The sequence below is a fragment of the Tasmannia lanceolata genome, unplaced genomic scaffold, assembly GCF_043159265.1.
Source record: "Tasmannia lanceolata isolate RefF3 unplaced genomic scaffold, GAP_Taslan_0.1 ptg000023l, whole genome shotgun sequence".
Taxonomy (NCBI): Eukaryota; Viridiplantae; Streptophyta; class Magnoliopsida; order Canellales; family Winteraceae; genus Tasmannia; species Tasmannia lanceolata.
In genome coordinates this window covers 26,588,975-26,598,085 of record NW_027518700.1, presented here as the reverse complement: position 1 = coordinate 26,598,085, position 9,111 = coordinate 26,588,975, and positions in this window count along the sequence as shown.

Here is a 9,111-nt window from a genome sequence, read left to right as displayed (position 1 = left end):
CACAAATTCGAACCTCTAAATCACAGATTTACAAACAATGGAGAACTACAAAGTTGTAGCCCTATAAAAGATCTTTCCAACGCATGTTTGTACGTTGAATTTGGCCAAGCGGTTAAAGAGTTACGACAGTTTTAGTGGGCTGCATTTGTCAGATCTTTTAATGGTCAATGGTTTGTCGAATTTGTGCAATTGTCAAAACTTGGTTGTGTTAACGTCATTTTCCAAACCAAAATCGAAAGACATTAATCTAAAGTACATCCAACCTAAAATTAACAAAACTAAAATTCACCCATTTAAAATCCACTGATAAAAATCCGTTAAAAGCCATTAACCAAAAGACCACTAAAAATTTCAAATGAAACTAAAACCTTCTAAATAAACAACTTTAAAAGCTACCAAACACACTAAATACCTTCAGATAATAAAAGCTTCAAGAAAACTCTAAAAGTTTCCACAAACCCAAAAGAATTCGAGATTCCCAAGAGCCGGTGGATTCAAAATTCCTTTAGGAACCCTTAGAGCCCAATTTAGGAACACTGGTGTCGTGTTGTGTCGTGTCCTAAGTTTTAGGGAGTCTTAGGTTTTAGGGAGTCCTAGAGTCAGGAGTCCAGCCTCATCACGGACGTTTGCTATGTATAGCAACCGTGCCATAGGTTTAGTTACACTAGTCACCCGATCTTTTCCATAGGACAAGCCTAGTAAACTAGGATGTAGGCTAACCTGCATTAGTCTAAGGGACAACTTGCATTTAGATAAGAATCATATAGCATCTTCGATGAAATCCTAAGATAATAAAATCCTCAACTTGAATTAAATAACTTCTCTTAAAACTGTTGAAACAGTCAATCCCGTCTAGGTCGGTGTCTTAGTTGAGTTAGGCATATGTAACTTAGCTTAGGTGCACCGAACTACGTCGACTCTGATCCCAGTGAGGCTTGGGTACGTAGGCAGCTTGGATGTCTGATGGCATACCACCCGCGAGTCGGCACCACAAACAAATTGTGGTGTTTTGTATATTAATTTTCTTGTAAATGCTTAATCAAATCACTTAGGACTTTCCATGAAATTAGAATTTTAGGAGAACTTTCACTTAGATTGAATCCAGACAAATTAATAAATCAAGATACACATTTAGGATTCACATTGAAATTAGATCATAGGATGCATGTCACTTAGTTTGCACATTAACATAGAGTTGAATGAGCCATTTAAAATAAATTTAAAAGAGTTAGCTTTTGGAATCGAAGACCGATTATCGGGCAAGAATGGTGCATGTGGTGGATAACTCCCCATACCTTCCATTCTCGTAACCAGGTAGCGAGTCTAGATTTCTGGTTAATTACGGGTCCTAGATCCCACATCTAGGTGGCGACTCTGTCAGTCTCTTTCGTGTGGAATTCGGATTGCCTTAGTGATCCCAAGTTCACAGGAAAGATTAATTCAAATCAATAATAAAATGCACACGCCAATCGCGTGGATACGAGAGACCAAGAGAGAGAGTGCGAGGCGGCTCGCGCCCCACCCCTCTCGCGGGATCAGGGTACCACAGCAGTCCTGCCTGTCAAGGCTGGTTTTTCAAAGAGATATTTCATAGGATCCATCCTTGACAGGAGCAAGACCTTATGTGACAAAAGGTAATGCCTGAGTCGCTGAGTAGCCCAAACCAGAGCTAAGCAGGTTTTTTCTAGGACAGTGTATTTCTGTTCATATTCCAACATTTTCTTACTGAGATAATACACAGCCTTTTCATGCTTGGTTTCTGGATCTTGCTGTGCTAACATACAACCCATTGTGGTTTCTGTTACTGACAAGTAAAGCAGCAAATGATGCCCCGGTATTACTGGTGCTACTATCGGTGGTTCAGCCAAACTTTGTTTTATCTTCTCAAAGGCCTGTTGACATTCCTTCGTCCATTCTTTAGAAGAGTTTTTCTTTAAGAGCTTAAAGATAAGTTCACAAGTTGATGTCAGATGAGCGATGAATCGTCTTAGGAACTGTATCCTTCCTAGGAATCCCCGAATTTCCTTCTCAGTTTTAGGCGGCGGCATCTCCTGGATAGCCTTAATCTTCTGAGGATCTACCTCTATGCCCCTTTGACTCACCATAAATCCAAGCAACTTACCAGAGGTAACCCCGAATACACACTTGCTAGGATTCAGGCGAAGCTGGTATTTGAGAATTCTTTCAAAGAACTTCTTAAGATTCGGGATATGATCTCTCCTTTCCTTGGCTTTTACAATCATATCATCAACATAAACTTCGACTTCTCTATGTATCATGTCATGGAGTAAGGCAGTAGCTGCTCTTTGGTATGTCGCACCGGCATTCTTAAGACCAAATGGCATTACCCGATAGCAATATGTCCCCCATTGTGTAATGAACGAGGTCTTAGCCATGTCCTCGGGTGCCATCTTAATTTGATTGTAGCCCGAGAAACCATCCATGAAAGATAGTAATTCATGCCCGGCCGTATTGTCTACCAGGATATCGATATGTGGTAGAGGGAAATCATCTTTTGGACTTGCCTTGTTCAAATCCCTGAAATCTACACACATTCTCACCTTTCCATCTTTCTTCGGTACAGGTACTATATTTGCGAGCCATTCTGGATATTCCACCACTAGGAGAAATCCAGCATTCAACTGCTTAGTAACCTCTTCTTCTACTTTCAAGACCCACTCGGGCTTCATTCTCCTTAGCTTCTGCTTTTTAGGTTTAATTCCTAGCAACAAAGGTAGCTTGTGCTGAACAATGTCTTCACTCAGCCCGGGCATATCTTTGTAGGACCAGGCAAAAACTTCTTTATATTCCTTAAGTAGGTTTATTAATTCATCGCGCTCTTCAGAGGATAGAGTATTTCCAATTCGTATTTCCTGTATTAAATCTTCTGTTCCGATGTTTATAACTTCGATTTCATCTTTAAGAGGCCGGGCTCGGCGCTCCTCCTCTTGTTTGAGCATATGCTGCAATTCAAGGGGAGTTTCGTCGATCCCTTTTTCCTCGTTTGAGGAGGGAGTGTTATCATTATTAAAGTCAGAAGCAGACACAGAGACATACTGAGAATCAGATTTCATTGAATTGAAAGAAATTACATCATTATCATTGGACTCATCCTGAACAGGCTCAGGATCCACATAGTAAATAAACTCAGAAAATGACTCGCCTGGACTAGGCACTAACACTGATTCAATCGACTTGACTAGACTTGACTTAGCAATAAAATAAGATGGAAAAACATCAGAACTCCAGTTTGAAAGATTTTCTGTTGCGGGTGCAATCTGACTCTGAGGTTCAGTAGAGGTATCATTACTCTGAATAACTGCCACCAACACATCTTCACAATCTGTCTCTTCTTGTTCTTCAGAATAGTAATCAACATCAGGCACATTTTCTTCAAACAAAGATCCCAGCACATCTGGCTCAAGGTAGACTAACCAGTCCTCAACAGCTTTCTCAACATAATATATCGGCGGTTCTGTTTCTGGGAGAGCAAGGCCACTGAATATTTCAAAACCAGGTATCATGATCCCTGTCACTGAGTCATACCATGGTTCAGAAAACCCATAGTATGTAGAAGTCTCACCTTCTTTGATAAAATGACCATTCATCGATAAGGAATATGGAGCCATTGGGAGCACCCTTCCGGTGCGGCGGATTTCTTTCTTCAATTTCAACAATTCTTCCATGGCTTCCTCCTCCTCCTCAGTAGGTACATATCCAAGACCGAAAATTCCATGGTTTGCTTTGATTGGGCGCCAGTGAGATGCCTTGCTTAGATCACGGCCCAAATTCATACTAGGGAAGTAGTTCATTTTTCTCATCATCTTGGCCACCACAGGACTGATGGCAAACGGCAAACACAACTCCTCCCGAGAGGCATCCTCATAAGAAATAGCAGCAACGTCGAATGCGAAACCATTCAAGTTGTAGTCATCTGCTTTTGCAACTGGAAGGATCAAGGTTTCTCCTGTTATCTGCCCTATTTCTGGCTCTTCGTCACCTCTGACAGTGAACAACTTCCCATCTTTGATGAACTTCAGTTTTTGGTGAAGGGTTGAAGCAACAGCACCTTCCTTATGCAACCAGGGACGTCCTAGAAGCATATTAAACGAGGCTTTGATATCAATAACTTGAAACTCAACCTCAAATTCTTGACCGCCTACAACAATCTTGGTGGTAAGGACTCCGACCACATTTCTGCGGGTGTTGTCATATGCGAGGATACCAAGGGTTGATTCGGCAAAATCAGTGGGACCGAAACCCAAGGTAATGGCAGTTCTCAATGGGCACACATTCAAGGCGGATCCGTTATCTACCAACACAGATGGTACTTTCTTGCCTCCACAGACAATAGTGACATGAAGAGCTCTAGCATGATTCCGACCTTGAGGAGGCAGCTCCTGATTTGAGAAACTAATGGCCCTGGTGGCCTGGGTTAGAGCAACAACTTCAGCCAGTTGCTCCGGAGATATCTCTGAGGATACCTGTGTGGTATTCAACTCTTTCAACACAGCCTCTCTGTGTTTCTTTGATGCTATCAATAATCCCCATACAGATATAACAGCCTGAGTTTTCTTCAACTGCTGCACAACTTCATCATCTGGATCTTTCACATATTGCGGCTCCTCTCCTCGAGCCAATGCCCCTGGATTTTCGACTCTCAATTCAGCAGGTTTGAAAATTCTTCTGCCCCTTGTCACATGTCTGACTTCATCCAATTCAGGCTCATCATAAGTGATAATTTGAGGGACTTGTGGCTCGTAGGTGATTACCAAGGGAGGTACTGACTCTCTTGGGTATGATTCATCACAGAAGATGATTTGGGGTTCAGAAACGGGTTCTAAAGCACATATGAGGGTGAGAGGGTCAAACTCAGGATCTCCTATGATTATGGCATTAACAGCAGCAGGAGGGTTATCATGACCAGGTAGCGGGTTTTGGGTGACATTGGGTCTTGGTTGGAATGCAATAACTTTCTCATCAATGAGTTTCTGGATTCTATATTTCAAGGCAATGCAGTTGTCAGTAAGATGACCAGGACCTCTGTGGTACTCAAAGTGTAGGTCAGCTCGCCAATTTGCAGGTAGAGGATTGGGTGGAGGCCGGATGGCAGTTAGGGTTATGCGACCTGAAGCTAGACACTGCTTAAGCACCTCCGAAGATGGAATGGGAAGAGGGGTAAATTCTACCCGGGTTTGTTGCCGAGGTGCGGTCGCGGGTTGAGCATAGTCCATCACTAGAGGTTCTTGGGATTTGGAGGACTGAGTATTGGAACGAGAGATGCTACTGACTTGGGCTGGAGGGGACTTTTTGAAGTCTCTGGGGTTTGGGTTGCTACGGTTAAATACACCTTGAGCCATAGCCTCCTCTATCTGGGTGCCAGCCACAATGAAGTGTTTGAAGTCTGGATAGTATTGCAATGACATGTGATACTGGAGTTGGGGGGAAATATTTGTCATGATTATTTGAACCTGCTCTTCTTCAGACGGGCGCTCCATCATCTGAGCTGCTATTCTCCTCCATCTTTTCACAAAAATCAGGAAGGATTCCCTCGAGTCTTGCTTTGTTCTCTCTAAATCCTTTCTGGTGATTTCTGTCCCATCATCATATTTGAACTGCCTGATGAATTGTTCACCGATATCCTTCCATGTTCTATAACGAGTCTTGCCCAAGACCATGAACCATCTCCTAGCAACCTTGGTTAGGGAAACTGGGAACAATTGAGCCATTTGCTCAGGAGATAAGCCTTGAGGCTGACACATGATGGTGAACATTTGCAAATGTGTGATTGGACAACCCACACCATCATATTTGTCGAAATCGGGCATTTGAAAATTAGCAGGAAGGCGGATTTCAGGAAATAGAGTAAGATCACTGGGATTGAAACCACCCTGGTCTTGAAACTGAATGTCTTGAACTTTCCTGGTAAGAGTCTCTAATTTCTCCATAACAGATTTATCAACCATGAACTGAGAAGGCCTACTGCGATCCTCGCTGTACTGCTCTTTTTCTAAGTCTTCTTCGGCTTTATCAGGGATATTGATGAACACTGGTTGGGCAGGTGCTGTTGAAGTAGCTGCTTGGTGCATAGGCCCTTTATCCTTGGACAACAACGGTCCCAACTTTTCAGAAAGTTGAGCCTTGATAACTCGGTTCTCCTCTTTGAGTTCTTGAAGCTGTTGGAGAATCAAGGTAAGAGTATCGGTAATAGCAGTAGGTGGAAGGCCATTTTGGTTATCTGCCATTGGTGAGGATGAGAAAGAAGGAGATGCTGGGGTTCTCAGAGAGGGTGGTGGAGAGACAGAATTCCTCTCCAATCGTGAAGACACCCGAACCCAAGGAGCAGTGGGGTTAGCTATGGTGTTTTACTGTCCTGAAATATTTGAAAGACACATTTTAAAATCACGGAAAGAAGTAAACAATGACGCATGCATAGACTAGGATAATGAGAGAGAAAGATGAACTTTATTGATCAATCATTAAAATTTGAGTACATGGTTCAATCTTTCAAAGATAAACGGATAAGATTAAACATGGAACTAAGCATTCTTTTTAGACTTCTTCTTTGGATGACAATCTTGCTCAGCTGACTCTTTTAAAGGTTTGATGATCCTGACATCCCAAGCAGATGAAACGGCTTTGACAATCTTGGGCTTGAGATCCTCAGGTGGGTAGAAATGACGAAGGGGAGGCACAATAGATTGCTCCCTTCCATACTGACGCAGGATCCTGGCAGGAACATAAAAGGAAGTCTTTTTGAGACCAAGAAGGCGAACGTAGTTAGCTTCTCCAGTGTTGAAGACGGCTTCTTGGATTCCAGGGATTTGCCAATAAATCTGATCTTCTTGGCGAGAATTTAACCATTCAACCCAATCGTTTTTGTGATCGAAAGAAACATCATGACGCCATTCACTGAAGGTGTATAACGTATGATCGAATGCACAGGAGCTATGATTTTTAGCTTGTGGCACAACCACACCTGAAGTAAAGCAGGACATCTTGAGAAAGACCCAACGAAAGAGCGAATATAAGAGCCTGGACCTGAACTGGCACGAAGGTGAGCCATATCATCCAATCCATTGAAGGTTTCTGCAAGCATAGTAGGAATTGGATTGGCGCCACGATCCATTTGATCAACGAGGTCCAGAAGAACAGCTGACGCAAAGCGAGAAGGCTGGACAGTGAGGAACCTAGCAAAGGAACAGAATCTCAAAGCGCGCCGTCGAGCTTTTTGAATATCAACAGCACCAATGTGTCTAACAGGAGGGTAAATGTCAATCAGTTGCTGCATGGACACTTCTTGGCCTTTGATGAAAGAGTTCATGGATTCATCTGGATTATTCATCAAGCGAAGGAACAAAGGACGATAATCTGGAACACAGGATGGCTTCACTAGAGGGCCATCCACAGGATATTCCAATAAGGCACACCATTCTTCAAAGGTGGGACACATTTCTAGGTTGCCAAAACGGAAGACATGATGATCGGGATCCCAACACTCTGATACGGCATAAAGTAATCCCCAATCGAGCTTAATGGTTGCCACGTAGCCGAAGAGATTTTTCTCTTGCTCACTTATGGCATAGATATGGGATTCTCTTAATGTACCACGGATCCAATCAAGAATTGCACGAGTAGACATGGTGCCTGCAAGCCAAGAGAAGGGATAAAGAATGATCAGGATTACATAAACACGAGATTGGGATAAGTTCCTGCCAGTATAAAGAAAGTATGGATACATGATTGAATCACATAATAGAAGTTTGAAAATCGTACTATCAAGAGATGGGATGAGATAGCATAGGATTGCTTTCAACGGATAGATCATGAATGACTAATCCTATGAGATCTTCGGAAATGATGGGATTTATATCCTAACCCCAAAGGGAAAGTTTTTAATCTTCGCACATTTTAACAGTGTTACCTGAAGGCATCAACCCTAATCCTAATCTAACGGAGTGGAGACAGGATCTCGACTCATGACTTTGTTTGTGTACTTAGGGACCGATCGTAGCCATTGGAAGATGGACTACGGCCTAATCTAGATACAAATGGGTAGGATATCCTAAACTAGGCTCACACACGTGATGCACATGTGTTCGTATACTACATGCATGTGTGGGTTAATCTAGGGGTAAGGCCAAGAGTTTCCTTAGCGTGAATCCATGTTCGATATACTGTACCAGTGTCCGGCGTATCGGTACGTGAACACGAGATTCGTTTACGCACCATAAGGCGCTAGGCTAAGGGTGGAATGCTTCTCTAGCACAGAGGGACCAGGTGATGAAATCCCAGTCAACCATGCTAGATAACACTCCGGGTTCCTAAAATAGGACGTGTGTGCATGTGAGATGCAGGGTTTAGATGCAAGTGATGTAAGTGTGTGCAATAAGTTCGCGCAATCTATGATGCCTTCAGGTTTTGTTAGATTAAGTTCGGGTAAAATGTGATGAGAAAATAAAGCAAGACAAACTAATCTAACAAGTATAGAGTTTTATGAGCCAGTTAAATTAAATTCAAATGAATTATCTTTTGAAATTTGAATGAAGTTAGTTCGATCCCCAGCAGAGTCGCCAAACTGTGGGACCCGATCCCGCGCACTCTCTTGGTCTCTCGTACCCACGCGATTGGCGTGTGCATTTTATTATTGGTTTTAATTCGTCTTTTATGTGAACTTGGGATCTCTGAGGCAATCCGAATTCCACACAAAAGAGACTGACAGAGTCGCCACCTAGATGTGAGATCTAGGACTCGTAATTAACCAGAAATCTAGACTCGCTACCTGGTTACCAGAATGGAAGGTATGGGGAGTCATCCACCACATGCACCATTCCTGCCCGATAATCGGTCTTCGATTCCAAAAGGTAACTCTTTTAAATTTATTTTAACTGGCTCATTCAACTCTTAGTTAATGTGCTATCTATGTGACATGCATCCTATGATCTAATTTCATTGTGAATCCTAAATGTGTATCTTGATTTCTTAATTTGTCTGGATTCAATCTAAGTGACAGTTCTCCTAGAATTCTAATTTCATGGAAAATCCTAAGTGATTTGATTAAGCATTTACAAGAAAATTAATATACAAAACACTACAATTTGTTGTGGTGCC